The 22,200-nt window shown below is 44.2% G+C and overlaps 1 protein-coding gene and 1 long non-coding RNA gene across 3 annotated transcripts in view; one reads left to right on the top strand and one right to left on the bottom strand.

Moving 5' to 3' along the window:
• TENM4 (teneurin transmembrane protein 4) overlaps window positions 1-22,200 on the top strand; it is a 655,906-nt gene that overhangs the window by 322,916 nt on the left and 310,790 nt on the right. The gene's annotated exons all lie outside the window — the stretch shown is intronic.
• LOC117080163 lies at window positions 1,528-17,783 on the bottom strand. Of its 2 annotated transcripts, none has more exons than XR_004435739.1 (3): window positions 17,291-17,783; window positions 15,201-15,385; window positions 1,528-1,722 (listed from the first exon to the last, which is right to left on the bottom strand). It is a non-coding gene; the product is annotated as an uncharacterized LOC117080163 (long non-coding RNA). The 2 variants fall into 2 exon arrangements; XR_004435738.1 differs by lacking the exon at window positions 1,528-1,722 and adding an exon at window positions 14,872-14,953.

The raw sequence follows: 22,200 nt of genomic DNA, 5'->3' as shown, positions 1-22,200 counted from the left end.
TGCAGGGGACCAGCAAGGACAGTGCTCGGGGCTGCTTTTAAAAGGCTGAGCTCTGTAATCCCAGCACTTTGGGAGGCCGAGACGGGCGGATCACGAGGTCATGAGATCGAGACCATCCTGGCTAATACGGTGAAACCCTGTCTCTACTTAAAAATACAAAAAACTAGCCGGGCGACGAGGCGGGCGCCTGTAGTCCCAGCTACTCGGGAGGCTGAGGCAGGAGAATGGCGTAAACCCGGGAGGCGGAGCTTGCAGTGAGCTGAGATCCCGCCACTGCACTCCAGCCTGGGTGGCAGAGCAAGACTCCGTCTCAAAAAAAAAAAAAAAAAAAAAAAAAGGCTGAGCTCAGAGACTTTGCCAGAGCATCTCAGAAAATAACAAGTTGCCAAAGGGCAGGAGAAGCAGGGATTTAGCACTAATGGGCACTGCAGGGTCTGGGACGTCTCAGCTGGGCATCAGGAAATAATTTTTGACATGGAAAGCCATCTGTTGCACTTTGTATAAGCCCTTCTGAGGGACGTGCATAAGCACAGGCCTGGCTGGATTGTCGGATGTTGCATGTTGCAGCTGGGTGGAAAATTGTCGGCAAGAAGAGAAACAACTTTCCAGTGAGTGTGAATGCATCCCTAGGCCACAGGGCCTACTAGGGGTGTGAGGAGGGCCAGAGGGGCAGGGCCCAGTTGACCACTTGGGTTACTGTGATACCCGGACTCACTGCAGGGGACCCTCTGAGACTTGCACCCAAGGTGTCAGCCACTTGTCAATCACTTAAGCAGACAGGAAACAGGAGCCCAGGGTGAGTCCATGGACTCTGGCCTCATCCCTAAGGAAGAGGACAACTCCTGCCTCCTGGTTTTCAGAGGAGGCCACAGCCACGAGTGGACCTGGAGCTAATGTGGGACAAGGCCTCCAAGCATGTGTGTCTGCCTTGTTAGATGAGGACTGTCACAAGAACAGAGGTGGCTCTGCTTGCTCACCACTGGGTTCCAGTGCCTGGCACATGGTACTTGCCAACCAGAAGATGTAGGAATTATTACTGATTAAGGCAAGTGGCATTTCCCTGGAGGGAGACTGAGGACGCCACCCACTCCCTGCGCCACAAGCAGTCTGCAAAGCAGATGTTATTATCCTACTTATCAGTTGAGGAAGCAGCCTCAGAATCATTATGCAACCAAACTAATCAGGCTTCTTGCAGGTGTGATTCCTTTATGCCTACCCTATGGCAAGTCCTGACCTGGGGCCAGACACTGGGCTTGCAGGAGATGTGCATGCTGGTGGAGAGGGAACCAAATAACTGAGCTGAGGCTTGCTGGCAACTCAATGAGAGCAGCACGGTCTTACTTAGCAGAGGGCATGGCTCAACAATAAGGGTAGAAATGAAAGCAGTGGGAGTAGATTTTTATGAAGACTGTCTACAGTGAGGTAGGAGATCTTAGGATGCCTTATGTAAAACCATAACTCAAACCGGCTTCAATGATTATCGTTAACTTCAACATTTATTATCTCATTTAGCAAGAAGTCCAGAGATAGGGCAATTCCAGGCATGTTCATCAAGGCTCAGATTCAGCTTCTTGTGTTCCCCTGCTACAGTCCCGGGCACTGAATCCAGATGATTCCCCATCCAGGGAACCCCCAGACCTCTCCTCATATCAGATTGGCTGGTGGTCCACATTCCCTCATGGGGAAGGAGACTTTTGTAACTTGCCAGTCAGGATCTGCCAACTGAGACACATAACCATAGTGTGGCTAGCTGAGCAAAGTCAGGATTCTGTTAGGAGGGCAGTGGCTATTGCTATGCAACCAAAAGTGGCTGCTACAAAGGGAAAATAATATAATTAGCTCTACTCCCCTCCCCAGAGGGCTGTCATGGAGATGCAATGAGACAATGGGTGTAAAAGGGTTATCCGAACCATAGAGGGTTCTGCACATGGGATGGGTTGTTACTATCCTTATAGAATAATTATATTTCTATTATAGAATAATAGATGACACGTGAATGCAATCATCCATCCTGCTTGCGGTGTGCTTTTCTTGTTCATCATCCCCTCCCTGCATGCACACACCTGTCATAGAGATACAAGAATCATCAGCATTTAAAAATAGGCCAGGTACTTCATAGTAATGAGGTTGTGGATGTCAATGCTCTCTGCAAAGTCGTATACATAGCAGAGAGATTATTGTGGGATATAACATAGTTTTGGAAATCAGTCACAGGTTCCAATCCAGCTTCTACACCTTTCATGCTGTGTAACTTTAGATACATTATTTAATTTCTCTAAGCTTATTTCTCCATCTAGAAAACAGGAATAATAATCTCTCTCCAAAGGTTTCTGTGAGAATTAAAGATAAAGTATATCAACACCATACCTGGCACAGAGCAGGTAGCAAATCAATTATAGCAAATACTTCAGTAGAGCTCTCATACCTGAACTCTTTAACCCCCCGTACAACCGGGTGAGGTAGGTACTATTATCCCTTTTCTATAAATGAAGAAACTGAGGCTCAGAAAACTAAAACCTTGCCCACGGTTGTACAGCTAGTAAATGGCGGAGCTAGGATTCAGACTCAGACATGAGTTCACGTTCTGACCACCCTACTAAGCCAGCCCTCACTACTGTTGCTATTGTTGATATTAATAGCACAAACCCAGTTCCACTGCTGCCTTCCTATGGGACCTTGGGCTTATTCTGTCACCTTTCAGGCCTCAACTTCCTCATGTGCAATTCCACAGCTTGAGTTTATAGAGCCTTGCTCCTTTTAAGCCTCACAGAGAAGTGATTAGGAGCTCAGAGTGGAGTCATTCACCTGGGGCCACCTCCTGGCTCTCCCCTTACCATGGCTGTGTGACCTTGGTCATGTTGATTGACCACTATTTTCCTTATCTCTGAAATGGGGATAATGAAAGTCCCTACCTCTTAAGATTTCTGTGACAATTAAAAATGGATGCATGTCTATACACCGCATGAATGCAATGTCTGGCAAAGAGAAAGTGCCTGATCGATAGTAACAACAATTATTATCATTGTTGTTATTAGCAAGTCATCTTTCTCTTCTCTGAATAAAGTTCTTCTGAGAGCCAAGGACTCAGTTATTCAGTCAGAAATCTTGAGGGCAGTTTCTTTCAGAAAATCATAGACTTACAGAATGTAGTCACTTAACCTTCTTTGAATTTATCTCCTCTCGTCTACTAAATGGGGGTGATAGTAACTCAGAGGGTTAATGTGAGGATTAAGTGGAATAGCACAAATCAGCCTTGCTAGTTTTATTATTGGAACTCTAAGGGAGCTTAGAAGGGAACTCATGTAACCATGGTAATTTTCAGCTAAATGTCAGGCCCAGAGAAGTTTGGTGACTCAATTCAGGTGGTGAAGACAAGTTGGTAACTGATGATGGATATAGAGCCCAGGGAGTCGGGACAGACCCTGGATTCTACCAGAAGCCTTTATAGGATTTGAACATGGCCTCTCTCCCCAGTTGTCTGTTTACCACCATCCCTACCTCTGCTCCCAACATACTCAACTCTTAGTACTTGGAGTTCCTTAGCTGTATTGTACTCTTTCCTCCCTGTGAGCCTTGGCACAAGCTGTTCTTTCTGCCTGGGACACTCTAACCAGCCCACTGCTGTAGACACACAGGCATGTACAACACATATGTGCATGCACAGCACACATGCATACCCACAATGCCTTCTTAACCTGGCCAACTCCTGGTTCACCTTTAGACTTCTGCTTAAACTTCCCTTTCTCTAGCAAGGGGCCACTGAGCCCCAACGCTCCATCAATTAAGGCCTTGATCTTTTGTATTTCCCTCTCACAACATTGTAGGGGAATTGCATATTCTGGGTTTGCTCAGCCACTAAACTGGGAACTTCTCAAAGGCAGGTGAGGGACCTAATCAAGTTCCCCTCTATGACTAAATTGGGGTGCTGGTTGGAGTCCCTCTCTTGGGAGGGCTGAGAACTAAGCAGGCAGGATTTCGGTGGCAGGACACCCCAGAGGGATGCTTAGCCTTCTTCCTCAAGTTGATGGCACTGCCCTCCTCCGACTAGCCCAGGGACCTATGACAAATCACACAGAACCAGCCACCCCTCCCAATCTCACAGACCACTGGACACTGAGAATTTGGCTTGCAGAAACATTCTGAATGCATTTCCCACCCTACAGGCACCTTTCTCTTCCCTCATTTCCCAAATCCCATGAAATCTGAGGCACATGGAGCCCATGTGCGCCAGCACTAATGTCACAGGAACGCTGCTTGTCATGATCTGCCCAGGAAACACCGAGAAGCTTTGTACACAAGCTTCACTCAGTGCTCTCCACTTCAGAAAGCAAGAAACCCTGTTTTGTTAGCAGCAGTCAGACTCTGTTCTCTAGAGCAGGGCAAGATCTGAACTTCTGAGCTTTGGATGGTGAATACCCTTAACCTCCAAAGTATGAATGCTTTTCTTTCCAGATGAGCTTTTTTGGTTACAAGAAACAGAAACATTCAAAACTCTAATTTCTTTTCCCCAATCTAGTGCCCTTGGTCAGGGTGACCAGCCTTTTCATTAATTGATTTCTGGTGTCCACTTCCCCCATGACAATGGCATTTGTCCTTTTGGTGTGGTTACAGACAAAAAGGATGGGTAGAGAACCTGCCCACTTTGGTTCATTCCTGATTCTCCTCTTATGGACCAACTAACTTTAGTCTGTCTCAAGCTCTTTCCATCAGTAAAATGGAAACAATAATACCTACCTTGTAAAAGTGTTCCAAGGACTAAATGGATCATTTACGCTAAAGCTCCTTTTCTTTTCTTTTTTTTTTTTTTTTTTTTGTTATTATACTTTAAGTTCTGGGGTACATGTGCAGAATATGCAGGTTTGTTACAGAGGTATGCATGTGCCATGGTAGTTTGCTGCACTCATCAACCTGTCATCTACATTAAGTATTTCTCCTAATGCTGTCCCTCCCCTACCCATCCAACCCCTCAACAGGCCACAGTGTATATTGTTCCCTTCCCTGTGTCCATGTATTCTCATTGTTCAACTCCCACTTATGAGTGAGAACATGCGGTGTTTGGTTTTCTGTTCCTGTGTTAGTTTGCTGAGAATGATGGTTTCCAGTTTCATCCATGTCCCTGCTAAGGACATGAACCTATCCTTTTTTATGGCTGCATAATATTCCATGGTATATATGTGCCACATTATCTTTATCCAGTCTATAATTGATGGGCATTTGGGTTGGTTCCAAGTCTTTGCTATTGTGAACCATGCTGCAATAAACGTATGTATGCGTGTGTCTTTATAGTAGAATGATTTATAATGCTTTGGGTATGTATCCAATAATGGAATTGCTGGGTCAAATGGTATTTCTTGTTCTAGATCCTTGAGGAATCACCATACTGTCTTCCACAATGGTTGAACTAATTTACGCTTCCACCAACAGTGTAAAAGCCTTCCTATTTCTCCACATCCTCTCTAGCATCTATTGTTTCCTGACTTTTTAATGATCGCCATTCTAACTGGCATGAGATGGTATCTCCTTGTGGTTTTGACTTGCATTTCTCTGATGACTAGTGATGATGAATAAAGCTCCTTTTCTATAAATGACCACCAGCTGAGGAGAACCTGCGTAGGCTAGACAAGGTAGTCTAGTAGACCGAAAATGGGCTCTGGAATCAGACCTGGATTTGCAGTTTACTGCCTGTTGATCCTGAGCAAATCACTTGGCCTCTCTGTGCCTCAATGTATTCATCTGTAAAAGGGGACTTTTATACTGTGAGTTCCACAAGGACAGTATTATATGTTGAGCACTATTGACCCACCACCCAGCCTTGCAGAAAGGTATATTGAAGTCCTAATCACCAGTACCTCAGACTGTGACCATATGTGAAAACAGGATGTTGCAGATGTAATTAATTGAGATGAGGTCATAGTAGAGGAGGGTGGGAACCTACTCCACTATGACTGGTGTTCTTAGAAGGCAGCACCATGCAGGGAGCACACATGTGATGATAAAGGCAGAGACTGGAGTGATGTAGCTACAAGCCAGGGAATGCCAGAGATGGCAGCAACCCACTAGCACTAGGAAGAGGCAAAGAAGCATTCCCCTACAGGGTTCAGAGAGAGCATGGCCCTGTCCATATCATTATTTCAGACTTCTGCCCTCCAGAACCATGAGACAATGAATTTCTGTTGCATATTAAATGTCAAGTAATATTGCTGAGTGCAAGAGTGATTCCTGTTGTGGAGCTATGTTGGAAAGCACGTGGCAAGTGCTTAGTGCTGTGCCAGACACAAAAGCTATTTGGCAAATGCTTATTCCTTTCTCTTCTCTTATCTCAAAGGCTTCTTTCTGTAAAAAGTGCAATTTAGGATTTAAAAAAAAAAAAAAAAGTTTGTTCTTCTTCTGATTTGGACCTGAAGCTGCCTAAAGGGTTCCTGCTTTAAAAACCAGACTTGGTCACTCAGGAGCAAGGTTGGGAAGCCATTTCTCTACTTGTCCACTCTCCCCCACTGCCTTCCTCGATTTTCAAGATTTCTTGGAGTGACAGTAGAGGAATTTCTAGAAGTCTTCGTCCTCATTATGCTTGTGCTTTCCCCAAAAAAGTTTCACAAATCTTTATAGAAATCTAATGCAAGCAAGAGACCTTGGCACAGTGATCAAGTTCATGGAAAGCTGTTTCGAATCAGGGCATTTACTGGGGAAAAGCTGTTTTAGAAAAATATCTCTTAGTATATGCTTACATCCACACCACATGGCTCTCTGTGTTTTTTTTTTTAGAACTTTTTATTGAACTATAACAGATATTCAGAAACTCCACAAATGATAAATACACAGCTTGGATTTTATTTTATATGCTTTGGGTTTTCTTCCCCACTGGTTGGTTTTTTGCCTGGTTCATTGGTTACACTAATCCCTGACTGTCACTCTAAGATGCTATGAAAGACAGACTGAGGCCCTGGAAGGGCTGTAGGCTCAGGTGGCCTGGGCTGGAAGCCCAGATCCACACCTCACGAGGTCCGTAGCTTTGAGCAAATGGCTTCAGTTTGAACATTATTGTCCTCTTCCCAGGGCTGATGAAAGATCAAGGAAGTAAACTCGTGAATTTACAAATGTACATTCTTAGGTTTATTACTGTTATTTATTAAGGTTATTTTAGTCAGAAGCATGTGGGCATAGGGTTCAGTAGACCAAGATTCAGCACCCAGATTGGTACCCACTGGCTGAGTGACCTTAAGCTGCCTCTGTTTGAGTCTCCAAGTCTGTATCTGTCAGCTGGAGAAATCTTCACACTTTCAAGGGGCATGAGGGTTGATTAAGATAATTTATATCAAGGGCCTTCCACAGTGCTGGACACATAGTAGGTACCCAGTTAATATCCCTGCCCTCCTACCCTCCCATACCTGGGTGGTTTCCCTCTGAATCCTTCTATCTCTTGCCCCTTTCCTTTGTACCTAATACCCCCATCATTCCTCAAGTATCTGAGTAGGAGGCTGGACTATTAGGTTGTGCTCTTACTTTGTCTTGAGGCCTGGAATTTTGCCACTGTGTAAATTGAGTGGAGGGAGGAAAATATATTTTATATGTGTGTGTGTGTGTGGGTGTGTGTGTCCAGAGGAAGTAATAAATGACTTGAAAACAGCTATTTGGAAGCACTTTCTTAATCAAATCTCAATACAAAAGTGCAGAGCCCAAGCCTCCCTATTGAAGAGAGCACTCTGTGACCACAGATTGTTCAAGGTCTGCCATAAATTTCAGTGGCTCTTTGGTCATGTTGGCCAGCAGATTTTGACAGTCAGAGATAATCCAGCTTGCTTTGTGCGTTCCCTCTCTCCCACGTCCCATGGAAATTGGCCTTTCCATCAACCCAATTTCAGCCTCCAGAGGTGTGAATGAACCATCTTACACCCCTCTGGAGGCAGCGCGTGGGCAAGGTTAGAACAATCTGTGAGACACTAGGAGCTGCAGCTGACACATAGAGCTCAGTGAGTCTTCCACTTGTCGCCCCACCCACCCCACTCCTATAACCCAATACCTCCCTCACAGCTTTTCTCCCTCTTGAGCCAATCCTGCTTGTCTCTTTCACCCATGAGGCTGTGTGCCCCTCCAGGGGAAGGGGTAGACTTAGTTCCATGCCTCCAGTGCCCACTCAGGGTTTCACACAGAGGGGTTGCCTGGATGTGTGGCTGGGGCTGGTGATGAAAGGGAGGTGCAGGCCAGGCGTGGTTGCTCACCCCTGTAATTCCAGCACTTTGGGAAGCCAAGGCAGGCAGATTACATAAGGTCAGGAGTTCGAGACTAGCCTGGCCAAAATGGCAAAACCCAGTCTCTACTAAAAATATAAAAATTAGCCAGGCATGGTGGCATGCCTGTAATCCCAGCTACTTGGGTGGCTGAGGCACAGGAATCACTTGAGCCCAGGTGCTTGCATCACTGCACTCCAGCCTGGGACTCTGTCTCAAAAAAAACAAAAAAGAAAAAGAAAAAAGGAAAAGAAAAAGAAAGGGAGGTGTGGGGAGCTCCCACTTCCACTTTTGAGTACCTGCTGTATGTCAGGCCCATGGTAGGCCCCAGACATGCATGCTTGTATGCATTTACTCTGCATGGGACTCCTGTAAAGTAGGACCACACCCTGAGGCTCCCCAGCTCTAAAAGATCAACCAACCTGCCTAAAATCACAATAATCAGTTTTAAATCCAGATCTTTCTTGCTGCCTCTCTCCTGGGTTGGAGCCCCACTTGGCCCCTTACAAGTTGTGTGTCCCTGCACAAGTCATATCACCGCTCCTAACCTCAGTTTCTTTATCTGTAAAATGGGGATGATGGCCATTACCCTTCCTGGATGTGGTAAGGATCACATGAGATCATGGCTGTGAAAATCCTGTGTAAAATGTAGAATAAATACTACTCACATGTAAATGTTGTTTTTATTAGGAGTTCATTAGGTCAAAATTGGTTGTGATATGTAGTGAAGTACTCACTACATGTGGAATTACCATGTGGCCTGTGGCCATATGAATAAAGCAGTCCCCACCCTCAGGGAACTTGCTAATAAGAACACCCAGGCATCATGACCTTTAGTTTGCAGTGTTTGCACATCTTTAACCTGGCCCCTGACAACATCTCAAGGCTGATTTCCTAGCGTTTACCTCATTGTTATGCTTTTCTAGTCCTGTTAGCTTCCTCACTGTCCCTCAGATGAACTTGGTCCTGCTGCAGGGGCTTTGCAGTTGTGGGGCCCTCTGCCTAAAAGTTCTTGCCCCGGTATCTGCTTGGCTCACTCCTTCACTTACTTCAGATCTCTGCTTACATGTCACCTCCTCAGTGAGGGCTTCCCTGACCATGCTATTTAAAACAACACGCCCATGCCATCACTCCTAACCTCGTACCCACCTGACAACTTTGTATTAAGTTGGTGCAAAAGTAATTACAGTTTTTGCTATTATATTTAATGGCAAAACCGCAGTTACTTTTGTACCAGTCTAATATTTATCACATTTGATCTTGTTCTATATAGTTATTTGCTTACTTGTTCACTAACGTTTTCTTTCACTAGAATGTAAGCTTTTGAGAGCAAGGGCTTTGTCTTCCTTGTCTATCAGTGATGCTTAGAACGCTGCCTGACAGAGTAAGCACAGAACAAATTCTTGGGGAAAAAAAAACAGTACTTACACTTTAGTAATAAAAAGATAAATCGAAATAAAAATTGGGCAATGGATCTGAATAGACATTTCTCCAAAGAAGATGTACAAATGGCAAATAAGGACATGAAAATATGCCCAGCATCATATGCCATTAGGGAAAATGCAGATCAAACCACAGTGAGATACTGCTTCATACTCACTGTAGTGGCTGGAATAAAAAAGTCAGATAATAACAAGTGTTTGTGAGGATGTGGAGAAATTGGCACCCTCATACATACCAGTGGGCATTTAAAATGATACAGCCACTTTGGAAGACAATTTGGCAGTTCCTTAAAAGGTTAAGCATACAATTCAGCAATTCCACTCCTAGGTATATACCCAAAAGAGGTAAAAACATGCTCTCACACAAAAATGTAGGAATGAAGATTTGCAGCAGTATTATGGGTAATAGCCAAAAAGTGAAAATAACCAAAGTTTGAATCAACCCAAGTTTCATAAATGGATAAACAGAATGTGGTATATCCATACAATGCAATGTTATTTGTCAGTGAAATGAAATGAAATCCTAATCATTGCTTCAACTTGGATGAACCCTTGAGAAAACATTTTGCTAAGTGCAAGAAGCCACAAAAGAACACATATTGTATGATCCCATTTTTATGAATGCTCAGGATAGGCAAATCTGTAGCGATGGAAAGTAGATGAGTGATTGCCTAGGCTGCAGGGAATTGGAGGACAATAGGGAGTGACTGCTAATGAGTGTGGAGTTTCTCTTTAGGGTGATGAAATGTTCTAAAATGGATTGTGGTGATGGTTGCAATACTCTGCGAATATACTAGAACCCATTGGATTGAACACTTTAGATGAGTAGCCTGTATGGTATACGAATTATGTGTCAATAAGCCTGATATTTTTAAAAACTCAGTGAAAGTCCTCATCGAATATACCTGTGTCAAACAAGCAGACTAGCTGGCAGGCCATCCCTGTGTGAAGACCAGAGAAACCTAAGGGGCTCTCTTCTCGGTGTTCAGGAGACAAGCTGCCCAGGCAGGCAGGTGAAACAGGTCTGTTCCTGGCAAACACTTTTTAAAAAAATTTTTTTTAAGTCCCCAAGAAATCTGTGAGGAGGAAAGCTGGAGATCAAATGACGAGCCTGAGAAATTTACTGCGTCCTGTTTTTTAAAGACCATTTTTCCAACATAACTCACAGAGACAAATGGCCCGGGACCCGCTCCTGAAAATAACCATTGTCAAGGAGAGTTGACTTACTATGAGCTGCCAGGCCAGGGGAGTAAGACCCACAAGATTGAATAGACTGGAAAAGACCTGGGAGGCTGTGAGTCTGCTGAGCTCCTCCCATTAGGGACCCAAGGGAGAAACTGTCATCATGGCTGACTTTTCTGTATGTGTGTCTAATTCTGTTAAAAATAGCATTTGTTGCTTTTTAAAAAAATCTCATAGTCACATGTGTTACTTGAAAAAATTGGAATATATTTTAAAAATCAGGAAAACAATTATTTCTAATGTACTGCCCTAAGGTAACTGGTCTTAACATTTTTGTACAGATTGCACCCATACACAATTGAACAAAAGTCAGAATTACTTTTTACACAATTTTGCATAAAACTCTTTTTATATCCTGTTTCCCACATCACTTAATATTCTTTACAAACATATCTTATAATATCTGTGTAATATCAGCGTTATCCCTTCATTACACAAGTAAGCATTTACTTTTTAACATTAAGGATGTTTTACCTTTTTAACATTTTTTAAATGTTTTACTTTTTACTATTACAAATGATGTTGTGATAAATATCCTTAGTGTAAATCTTCTGAGATATCCTAATTTTAGGGATAAATTCCTAAAAGTGGAATTGCTCAGTTTAAAAGCTTTCACATTTTAAAAATCAGTTTATACTAAATTATACTACTAATATTAATGTATAAAAATCTTATTTAAGGGGTCAGACATGGTGGCTCATGCCTGTAATCCCAGCACTTTGGAAGGCCGAGGCAGGCAGATCATAAGGTCAAGAGATTGAGACCATCCTGGCCAACATGGTGAAACCCCGTCTCTACTAAAAATACAAAAATTAGTTGGGCATGGTGCTGCTTGCCTATAGTCCCAGCTGGAGACTGAGGCAGGAGAATCACTTGAACCTGGGAGACAGAGGTTGCAATGAGCCGAGATTGTGCCACTGCACTCTGTTGTGGTGACAGAGCAAGACTCTGTCTTAAAAAAGAAAAAAAAGCTTAAAAATCAACGTCTATGAATACCTACTAGATGCCAGATATTTTCACATTTATTATTTCATTTGCTCATGAGGTTTTTAAAAATAATCTTTAAAAGTATAAAAAGAACTTGGCTTACACTTATGATCCCAACTACTCAGGAGGCTGAGTCAGGAGGATCATCTGAGTCCAGGAGTTCAAGGCCACAGTACCCTATGATTGTGCCTGTGAATAGCCACTGCATTCTAGCCTGGGCAACACAGCAAGACCTCACCTCTAAAATAAATTTTTTAAATAAATAAATAAAAATAAAAAGAACTATATATACTAAATGTAGAAATTTTGAAGCTATAAAAACATATTAAGAATTTTAAATTGCCTGTAACAGTGATAACCATTGTTAATGTGTTTTTTTATTTTTAACCAATCTTTTTTCCTATGCCTTTATACAAATTTATTTGTTCCATAAATATTTTTAAGTATCTGCTATGTTAGAGGAATCTGACTCTCCATTGTAAATTAAGTCATTTATATCCTGCATTTTTTCCATAGTCTCCTTTAACCCTCAGAGCAACCTCTTGAGGTATAGACTACAGCTCTGCTATCTTTTGTTGGACTATAAAGGAACCTTAGAGAATAACCATCTAACAGAGGAAAGGATCTTGGGCTGCTTTATTGACCTGCACCCAGCTATCTTGACCACTATTCCATTGCTACAGACTGCAGCCTGTGATGTGGAACTGAATCTGTACTTCACTGCCCTCAAACAGGGTGGCCATGTAATTAATTGACCAAGTCAAGACATTTTTACAGTAAAGGGGGAACTATTATTAATTAATGTAGGATAACAGATGTAAATTTGGGCTGTCATTGACAAACCCGAATGAATAATCAGTCTAGATTTTCAGATTTCCAGTTCTTTGAAATGCTTTGCAAAAGTGGATTCAACCCATTTTAAATAATTAGGGAAACCAGCTGTCTTTCTTTGCTGAGCTGAGACTCTGAGTAAGACCAGAACACATAGGTGAGCAATACGTGGTCCCTCTTTGGCAGGATAGTCTATTCAAGCAGTAGAGAAGAACATAACTCACTGGAATAAAAAGCAGGGCATGATACCAGTGCATTAGAATTCCTGACCCTCCACGAGCTGCAGACCTTTCTATCAGAAGGAGACTTTAGTTTTCTTCAGTGCCCCGTCCTCTGCTCAGAATTGAGTGTAATTTCACTTATTCAATGAAGCAACTGAGTGCCCTGTGGCCAGCATATGAGAAGAAAAAGAATGCATTTGGTTTTAGGTAAACAAACTAAAATGTTTCTGGAAAGGATGAATCCATCAGGGCAGTGTGCCACTGAGATGAGGACCCTACTTAGGTCTAAGGATTTTATTTTGTTTTCTTTCTAGGTGTCATTTATTGACTAATGGCTGTGTGTTGGGCTGAGTGTTTTACACACAAGATTCTAAATTACAGGGCTGCCAGTTAAAAGGTTATTAGGACGCTCTTCCGATAATCCAGGGAGGAAAGTGCCTTCCCTGCAGCCCACAGCTAGTGCTCATGTTACAGTTGAGGACTCACACTTTTCCATTGTGTAAGCTCACGTGAATTTTCCTACCATAGACTAGATGGGGTTTTATCATAGACCAATAAGATTCCGTTTGGGCGTTTAGATGGATTTCTCAGGACTGCTGAGCAAAGTGTTAAAAAGTACATTTTGTTAATGGTCTTTCTTTTTGACAGAGTAATAAACTTGTTCATCAGCTAGCCCTCATAATTTTAGTCTCATGAATGTTCCAAAGATACACTAAGAATCCAGATTGGTTGAATGTTCTTCTTGGACAACTAGCTTGCTCTATTTATAGGTTAGATTTCAAATGCAAGAGAAAGTTACCATCACCGATTCACACAAGGGTGTAACGGAAATTGTTTCTGCAGATCTTAGGATTCCCTTGTCCTATGTTCTCTTTATGTATTAGGACAGTTTCCCTAACACGTTTCTCCTTTTTCTGATATCATCAAGTAACACATTGATAAAAGTGTAATTGGCAGGCTTGCAAATCTGTTATTGCTTCTTTCCCAAAACCACCATGTTCTCTCTATGACAGACCTACAGCTGGAGAGATGGCAGAGGAAACCAATATTGGCTGAGCCTTTACCATCAGCAAGCAGACTGCTGGGCTCGTGGTGAGCATAAGATCACCAGTCCTTCAGCAACTGTTTGCAGTGGGTATCGTCACTCCTTTTGTTCTGAGGAGAAAATGAACACTAAGAGAAGTAAAGTGACTTATTGAAAGTCACATAACCAGCAGCCACATTAGGCTTTGATGCTTGGTTTGCCCAATAGGAAGTTCATGGTCTTTCTGCTTTAGCTGTGTTCCCCTGATAGACAGGCCTCTCCCTTTCCCTATGCCTGGTGGAAAATCCAAACCAGAGCTGATGAATTTCGCTCTCACCACCACTTGGAAACAGCAGTGAAGTTATGGGTTCTCATCTGGGCCTTATGACCACAGACAATTGACTTCACTTCTCTAAGCCTCTGTTTCTTCACCTGAAAAATGGAGATGAATTTTCCTACTGAGAGTGTTTTAAGGAAAAGATCTTGTGGAGAATCTGGACCAGTTCCCAGCCTCCAGGAGAAGCTCTGTAAATGCCCCACCCCTCTGCCAATGTCAACCATACAGGTGTCTGCACTCCCTAACTGTGTTAGTCTGTTTTGCATTGCTATAAAAGAACTCCTGAGGCTGGAATTTCTTTATAAAGAAAATAGCAGTCTGTCCCCAAAACCTCGTCTGTCCCCAAAATATAAAAAATTAGCTAGGCATGGTGGCACACACCTGTGCTCCCAGTTACTCAGGAGGCCAAGGCGGGAGGATCGCTTGAGCCTAGGAGACAGAGTTTGCAGTGAGCCAAGATTGTTCCATGACACCCCAGCCTGGGTGACAGAGCGAGACCCCATCTCAAACAAAAGAAAATAGGTTTATTGGGGTCATGGTACTACAGGCTATACAAGCACAGCACCAGCATCTGCTCGGCTTCTGATGAGGCTTTAGGAAACTTTTACTCATCGCAGAAGGCAAAGGGAGAGCATGTGTGTCACCTGGAAAGAGAGGGAGCATGAGTATAGGGAACCAGACTGAGGGGGAAGGTCCCAGACTCTTTAACAACCAGATCTCAAGTGAACTAACAGAGCAAGAACTGATTCATTTTCATGGGGAGAGCACCACATAATTCATAAGATCCACCCCTGTGATCCAACACTTCCCCCCAGGCACCACCTCCAACACTGTGGATCACATTTCAACATGAGGTTTGGAGGGAACAGATATCCAAACTGTATCACTCACTTTGTTTCCTTATTTCTCCATCTTCATCTCCTATAAGCCAGAGCTGGGCTCATGGAGACCACCTCTCTCGAAACCTGGATGGTTCCCCTGCATCCTTCACTGGTCCTCTTGGTTGTTGGAGTCAGGTGTGAGGAGGTTCATTTCAGTCATCCCACTCTTTTTTACCACAGACACAGTAGAAGAATCTGCAATGCCAGGTTCCCTTCAGCTGATAACCAGGACACGTGGGAAGGCACACCTACTCCAGTCCCATGGAATCAGGCATCCCTATTTGCCCACGCAAACATACATCTGAGCCCCACCCAAAAAGCAAGCTCAGAAGATCATCTGGATTTTCAACATCCTGCCTGAGCTGAGCCAGTTAGAAAGGAGATCTAGGTTTCTGAGCAGGTGCCTTATGTTTAAAGAGCAGATCCTTCAACAGTACAGCCCTAGGTCTGGTCACTTTCCTGCTTTAAAAATATCCATGACTCCCCAATTAAGGTCTGATTTCCTTTTTCTAGTGTTCTCACTTCTGTCTCATTTATCACTGCTCTCTTGACATAGACTTTTGTGCCATAATCAAGGTATTCTCCTTCCTTCCTACCTTCCTTCTACCTTTATTCATCTAACAAATATTTACTACTGCTTTCTACATGCATGACACTGCACTGGGCACATATGGCAATGGCAAGGCAAGCTAGTGGGTGGACACAGACAAGTAAATACTGCAGGGTGAGAAATGTTGCAACAGGGAGAGTCTAGGGAGTTGTGGGAGCACCTAAAGGGGTTGCCAAATGCAGGCTTGAAGCATCAAGAAAGCTTCTTGAGGGAGGAGGTCATGAAGTTAAACCCTAAGGATGAGTGGAAGCTAAGAGACATATAGGGTGGTAGTTGTGAGGAGGACGGAAGAGGAAAGGAAATGCCCCAGGGAGAAGGAACAAGCTTGCGCAAAAGCTAAGAGGCAAAACTTTTGTGGTTATGCTCCATAGATTGCCGTTCAGATAGATTTAATGCAGAAAGTGCCCTAGAGCTCTGCAAACTTGGCAAAAGAGAGAGCACTGAGTCCATGGAAATGAGAGCAGGCCAGCATGTCTTAGCTAGTCTCACTGAACTTGGTAAGGAGAAGCTAACTGTAACAATGAGACTTGGGAGGTAAGGGGTCAGGTGGGAAGACAGATTGCTAAAGACCTGGTGAAGGATGAAGGCTTTAGGCCAGAGTATTCCTCCCTCTGCCACAGATACTAATGCTCCTGTCTCTTCTCATTGAAATCCTCCGAGGCTCAGTAAAGTGTTTCTCAGTTCCTCCAGTTGAAATGAGCCCCCCAGCTCCTTGAACTGGGCTGTGGTTCTGTTTTGACAGGTCCTACCTCTGCCCTGCTGAGACCTCCTTGTGCACTTATCCCTCCCTCCTTCCAGCTCCCTTGAAGCTGTGCCTCCTAATTGTATCTCCCTCACCTTCTAGCCCAATCACTGAGTGTTTAGGAAATGTTTGTGAAATGAAACAGGATTTGCCATACTTTCGTGATCATACACTGTTTTATAAAAAAGAAAAGATGAAGACAGCTAGTCCTCACTTTACATGTACATATTTATGCATAGCAACATCGAACATTTATTATAGGTATTTACTGGCTGCCACACACAGTTCTCAACATGTTACTTATTTTAATTTCTTTCGTCCTCAGAGCAACCCAGAAAATAGTAGGCGCTCTTTTTTTTTTTTTTTTTTAATTTTCCTTTATAAAGGTGTAGAAACCGAGGTGCAAAGGGCGAAGTAATTTACCCAAGGTCACTGAGCTGGCATGTAGTGGAACTGGATTTCAGATGTAGGCAGTCTGGCTCCAGAGCCCGTACTCTCAATGAGACCCTCCCTTGCTCCTATACACGCTGAATTGGTATAGCAGTGCATTTTCATACACATATTCCAAGCAATCCTGTATTACATGCGTTAAAAAACATACTAAATAGGAATTTGAAATACATGAGTTAAAATATTTTCTTACATCCTAGGAAATAGTTCTGTGTACCCTACCTCGGAAACCACTTAAATTCAAAGTTGCCAATGAATAAGAGGAAGGAAATTAACATGTTTCCAATAATAACTGTACCTCACAGAAACTCTGCCTGGCACCTTGTTAGGGTCTCCCGTATGTTAGTTATGAATATTCAGAGCAACCCAGAGGCCTGAGAAGAGACCAGGGAATGCATGGGAGAAAGGAGAGACAGGGATGAGGCCTGGGAGGGCACAGTGCCATTCTGCCGTTCTCATCCCAGGGCTCCTGAAGTGTATGGTGGAACAATTTACTTAGTTCTGGAACTATTTATGTCATAAAGCTTGACAGATTTACTCAGGAAGAGGCTGTAACAAACACCCTGAAACAACATATCGTGTTTCTTAATTTTTGTCTGAAATTCTAACAACTCAGTGTGGTATGGGACTGGTTATCTCAAGCTCATCAGAAGCTCTGATTGAAGATTATATTGTGTCTTTGGTTAATAAAAGATGAGGAAATGAATGTATATTGGCTTAATAAATGTGGCCTGGTAGACAGAATCTTTCCAAAACTGGAACGGTAGGGGGAGTCATGAATGGGGTTCTTGGTGGAGTGGTTTTGTTACCTTTAATAGACATTTGGTGAGTACTAACCACTTGCTCATGCATATGTGTACTCACATACATGATCTTTAGTCCTCACAGCAACTATATAAAAGGTAGGGGTGTCAGGTGGACAAATTACAAATGAGGGGCCGGGCGTGGTGACTCACGCCTGTAATCCCAGCACTTTGGGAGATCGAAGCAGGCAGATCATTTGAGGTCAGGAGTTCAAGACCAGCCTGGCCAAAATGGTGAAACCCCATCTCTACTAAAAATACAAAAATTAGCTGGGTATGGTAATGCACACCTAAAATCCCAGCTACTGGGGAGGCTGAGGCAGGAGAATCGCTTGAACCCAGGAGGTGGAGGTTGCAGTGAGCTGAGATCACGCTACTGCACTCCAGCCTGGGTGACAGAGACCCTGTCAAAAATAAATAAAAAATTACAAATGAGGAACTGGAAGTATTTTTCCTAATATCATAAAACTAATAGGAGGTAAGGCTGTGATACAAACCCCAATTCTGTTGAACTCCAAAGCTCACTCCACAAATGCACTGTTCCCCAAGAATATACTGTATACTTTCGTGTAGGAGACAGATACAGATAAATAGAAACACAGCAGAGCAGATAGATCTGAAGACAAGGTTAATTCAGAGAAAGGAATGCAGAATGTTCAGCCCTCTAGCACCAGGTGGTCAGTGGTGTCAGGGAAGGCAGGCTGTCAAGGTGAATCGGGAATGCTGGCTTAAAAGATTGTACGGTGAATCATAGCCTGAATTTTTAGGTAAAGAGACCAAAACACAGAGGAAGAAGCCACCCAGAGGTTGTACCTTGGGCATTGATTTCTGCTGCTTCAATTCTTCTTGCTGAATTTCTAATATCAACCAGCCAAATGGCACACACAGCAATTCAGTAAAATGTCACAAAAAGTTAAGCTCAGGGGTTAACCTTAAGAGTCATGGAACCTGGGGCCGGGCACAGTGGCTCACACGTGTAATCCCAGCACTTTGGGAGGTCAAGGCGGGCGGATCAAGAGGTCAAGAGATTGAGACCATCCTGGCCAACATGGTGAAACCCCGCCTTTACTAAAAATACAAAAATTAGCTGGGTGTGGTGGTGCGCATCTAGGAAAAAAAAAAAAAAGGCTGGGTGTGGTGGCTCACACCTGTAATCCTAGCACTTTGGGAGACTGAGGTGGGCGGATCACAAGGTCAGGCATTCAAGACCAGCTTGGCCAAAATAGTGAAACCCCATCTCTACTAAAAATACAAAAAAAAAAAAAAAAAAATTAGCTGGGCAGGTGGCAGGTGCCTGTAGTCTCAGCTGCTTGTGAGGCTGAGGCAGGAGAATCTCTTGAACCTGGGAGGTGGAGGTTGCAGTGAACCGAGATTGTGCCACTGCACTCCAGCCTGGGTGACAGAGTAAGACTCTGTCTCAGAAAAAAAGAGTCATGGAACCTGCAAAATCCTACAGGAACTGGTGAATGTGAACCAACTGGGCTGCTCTTGTGTGGACAGACCACAAAAAGCTTCCCACCCTACCCTGCAAATAATCAGCCGCTCTCTGTGCCACCTCCCCCTTAGAGCCCCGCTGAACCTTAAGATGGCCCACTGGGGCTGTGTTATTTTTCCTAAGGTTCAGTCTGTTTGAAAAGCTGGATAGATATGACTATGTTATAAACCTTCTGTCACTCAAGGCGGGAGAAAATGAGCAGCCCTTGCTGTAAGTGGTTGCATTGTCTTGTACTGTATACTTTTATATGTCTGTGCTTATGTTCCCTCTCTTGTAGACGATGTACTGCACATGTTGAAAGGTTGGCCACAGATAAGACTGCAAATTGTCTGAGCTCAAAGTTCTTGTTCCAAGCCATCGCCTCCTCCTTCTGAAGAGTTGGGAGTTTGCTCGTATAACTATAGACAGCTGGGGTTTTAGAACCATGGCATGATAGAAACTTGGAGTCAAACTGTTTTACAACATCTTGGAACTCACGCACAGAATGTGAGTGTCCTAAAATTATAGAATGGTCTCATCTTTGAACATTAGAACTTAAGAATCCTAGTATGTGAGACCCCCTAGAATTAAACTAGTCAACAAATACTTCTACAATGCCTACAATATACCAGGCAGTAGGTTAGATTCTGTATATAAAGACATGAACAAAATGTCCTAAGGGTCTTGCTTTCAGGGAGGTTCCGGAGAATGTCAGAATTTAAGAATCATAAAGTGTGAGCTTCTTAGAAAAGCAAAACATTGCTGTGTTGAAATCCTAGACTGCCAAAGGTAGAGTGAAGCCTTGGATCATTCTCTCCAGCTCTCTCTACCTTTTTACGAGGCCTAGGGCCTGTTCCAGGCAGGTCGGAGTAAAATCTCAGTAATAAGAACATCATTTCAGTTCGGTGACCTCACAGAATGGCCAGCTTATAGGGGGTCAGGGATCACCCAGTCACCACTGCTGCTTTTATCAGCGAGGCCACTGAGGCTCAGAGAGGGGCAGCGGTTTGATAGATCACATGGCCCTGTCAGGACTAGACCCCGGGTTTTCAGGTGTGTCTTAAAGAATAGGCAGGACAGAAAAGGCTTTCCGTGTGTTTCCGAGATTCCCATTTGCCAGCCTGCGCTGAGGCCCCAGCTCTTCAGAAGGAGTTTGCGGCAACTTTCCCTGCGGAGGCATCAGCCCCGCCCCCGGCCCACGTGTGCAGTAGATCGCCCGTGTTGGGAGCCCCCCTTCCCGTTGATGCGTGTTTTATTTTGCTCCCTCCCCCTCCCGTGTGCCTCAAAATCAATTTTCATTATTTTTTCTGTCTGTGTTTGTCTTTGTGGTTCGCAGGTGCTCCCTTGCATTGTTCATCCGCTTCATCAACCCCTATTGAGCAGTCCCCCTCCCCGCCCCCCTCCCCTCCGGCCAATGAGAGCCAGAGGCGGTTGCTAGGCAACGGTGTGGCCCAGCCAACCCCGGACTCAGACTCTGAGGAAGAGTTTGTCCCTAATTCATTCTTAGTTAAAAGTGGCTCCGCCAGCCTGGGGGTCGCGGCGAACGGTAAGTCCCTCTCTCTTCCTACTTTTGCGGGTTTGTTTTTAAAAATGCCCTTTCGTTGCCGATGCCTGCTTGGGCCGCTTGCCGGGGCGGAGGGGCCTGGTGCATGGTGGGCTCCCGGGGAGTTGGGGGCCTGGCGTGGCTCCGCGGGTTCAGGCAGCCCCGCTCTTGCCCCGCGGCGCCTCTGGAGTGTACAGGAATTGGGGGGCTGTTTCTGTCCCCAACCCCCATGACAGACATCGGACAGGCAGATGTACGGACAAAGATGCACAGACACCACAAGAAGGAAACATCAGGTGAAGGCCAGACAGGTGAAGGTAGAGACAAAGATTGACACAGACAGAAAAAAAAAGGTTAAGACATCGGCAACAGTGACCAACTACCTACTGTGTGCCAGGGACTGTGCCAGGCACTGTCACAACCATGCCCAGGAGATTCAGTATTTTAGTGTCCCCATTTTCACTGAAAAAACTGAGAATGATTACCCCATTACCCATAGAACAGCGCTGGCTTTAAAAGTTCTCCACTTTCACAGAGCCTGGAGACAGGCAGCCCTGAAGCCCCAGGCACCTGCAGGGCTTAATGCTGGCTGCAGAGAGAACCACTGGGTTTAAGCATGAATCTGCAAGCTCTCTTATTCTGAGCTCTGCCCTGGCGTTCTCAAGGTGGGAGGTGGGGTATGATGGAAGAGCTCCAGGGTGACCAGCTTGTATCCCCTGATCAGGTGCTGTTAGACTTGAGCCAAGGTGCTTGCCCTCTCTGTCCAGCAGAGGCCAGTCCACTTCTTTGCAAGGAAGCCCCGGAAGGAATTCAAACCTCTAAGAGGTGGGGCAGGATGTACATGAGGTAACCTAGGATCACCTTAGTAGCCCCAGGATTTCCTGATGCTAGGACAAGAAGAGAGGAAATGAAACTGTTTCCCCACAAATAACACTGTAGGTTGTGTGTCAATTTGGCAAACATTTATTTATATAAGTGTTTGTGTGGTACTAAATTCCAGGCCAGATTCTGAAAAAGGAGGCAGAGGTTCAAAAAGGGATAAGACAGTCTATGGGTTCTGGAATCAAACAGCTTTGAATTACATACAAACTTTATCACTGTGGGATATTAGATAAGTCATATTGCCTCTCTAAGCTTACTTCTTCAAGGGTAAAGTGGGCATGGTAGTGCCCACCTCATGATGAGCACCCTGTGCCTGGAACAGAGAAGGAGTGTGGTAAATATTAGTCATTGCCTAGTCCCTTCCACCTGCCTCTAGGGGATTTACAGACAGCCTATCTGTGAAATCTCCCAGCACACTGCCTGGCACTTGGGGATGATCCAAGAAATGTCAGATGCCATCTTTTCTCTTGGGAGTACATCATTACAGCCCAAGATGGCAAAGGCGG

Source organism: Trachypithecus francoisi, unplaced genomic scaffold (assembly GCF_009764315.1).
Source record: "Trachypithecus francoisi isolate TF-2019V2 unplaced genomic scaffold, Tfra_2.0 Lachesis_group8, whole genome shotgun sequence".
Classification (NCBI taxonomy): Eukaryota; Metazoa; Chordata; class Mammalia; order Primates; family Cercopithecidae; genus Trachypithecus; species Trachypithecus francoisi.
The sequence above is the reverse complement of the archived record's forward strand: the minus strand, read 5'-3'. Positions and strand labels throughout refer to the sequence as shown.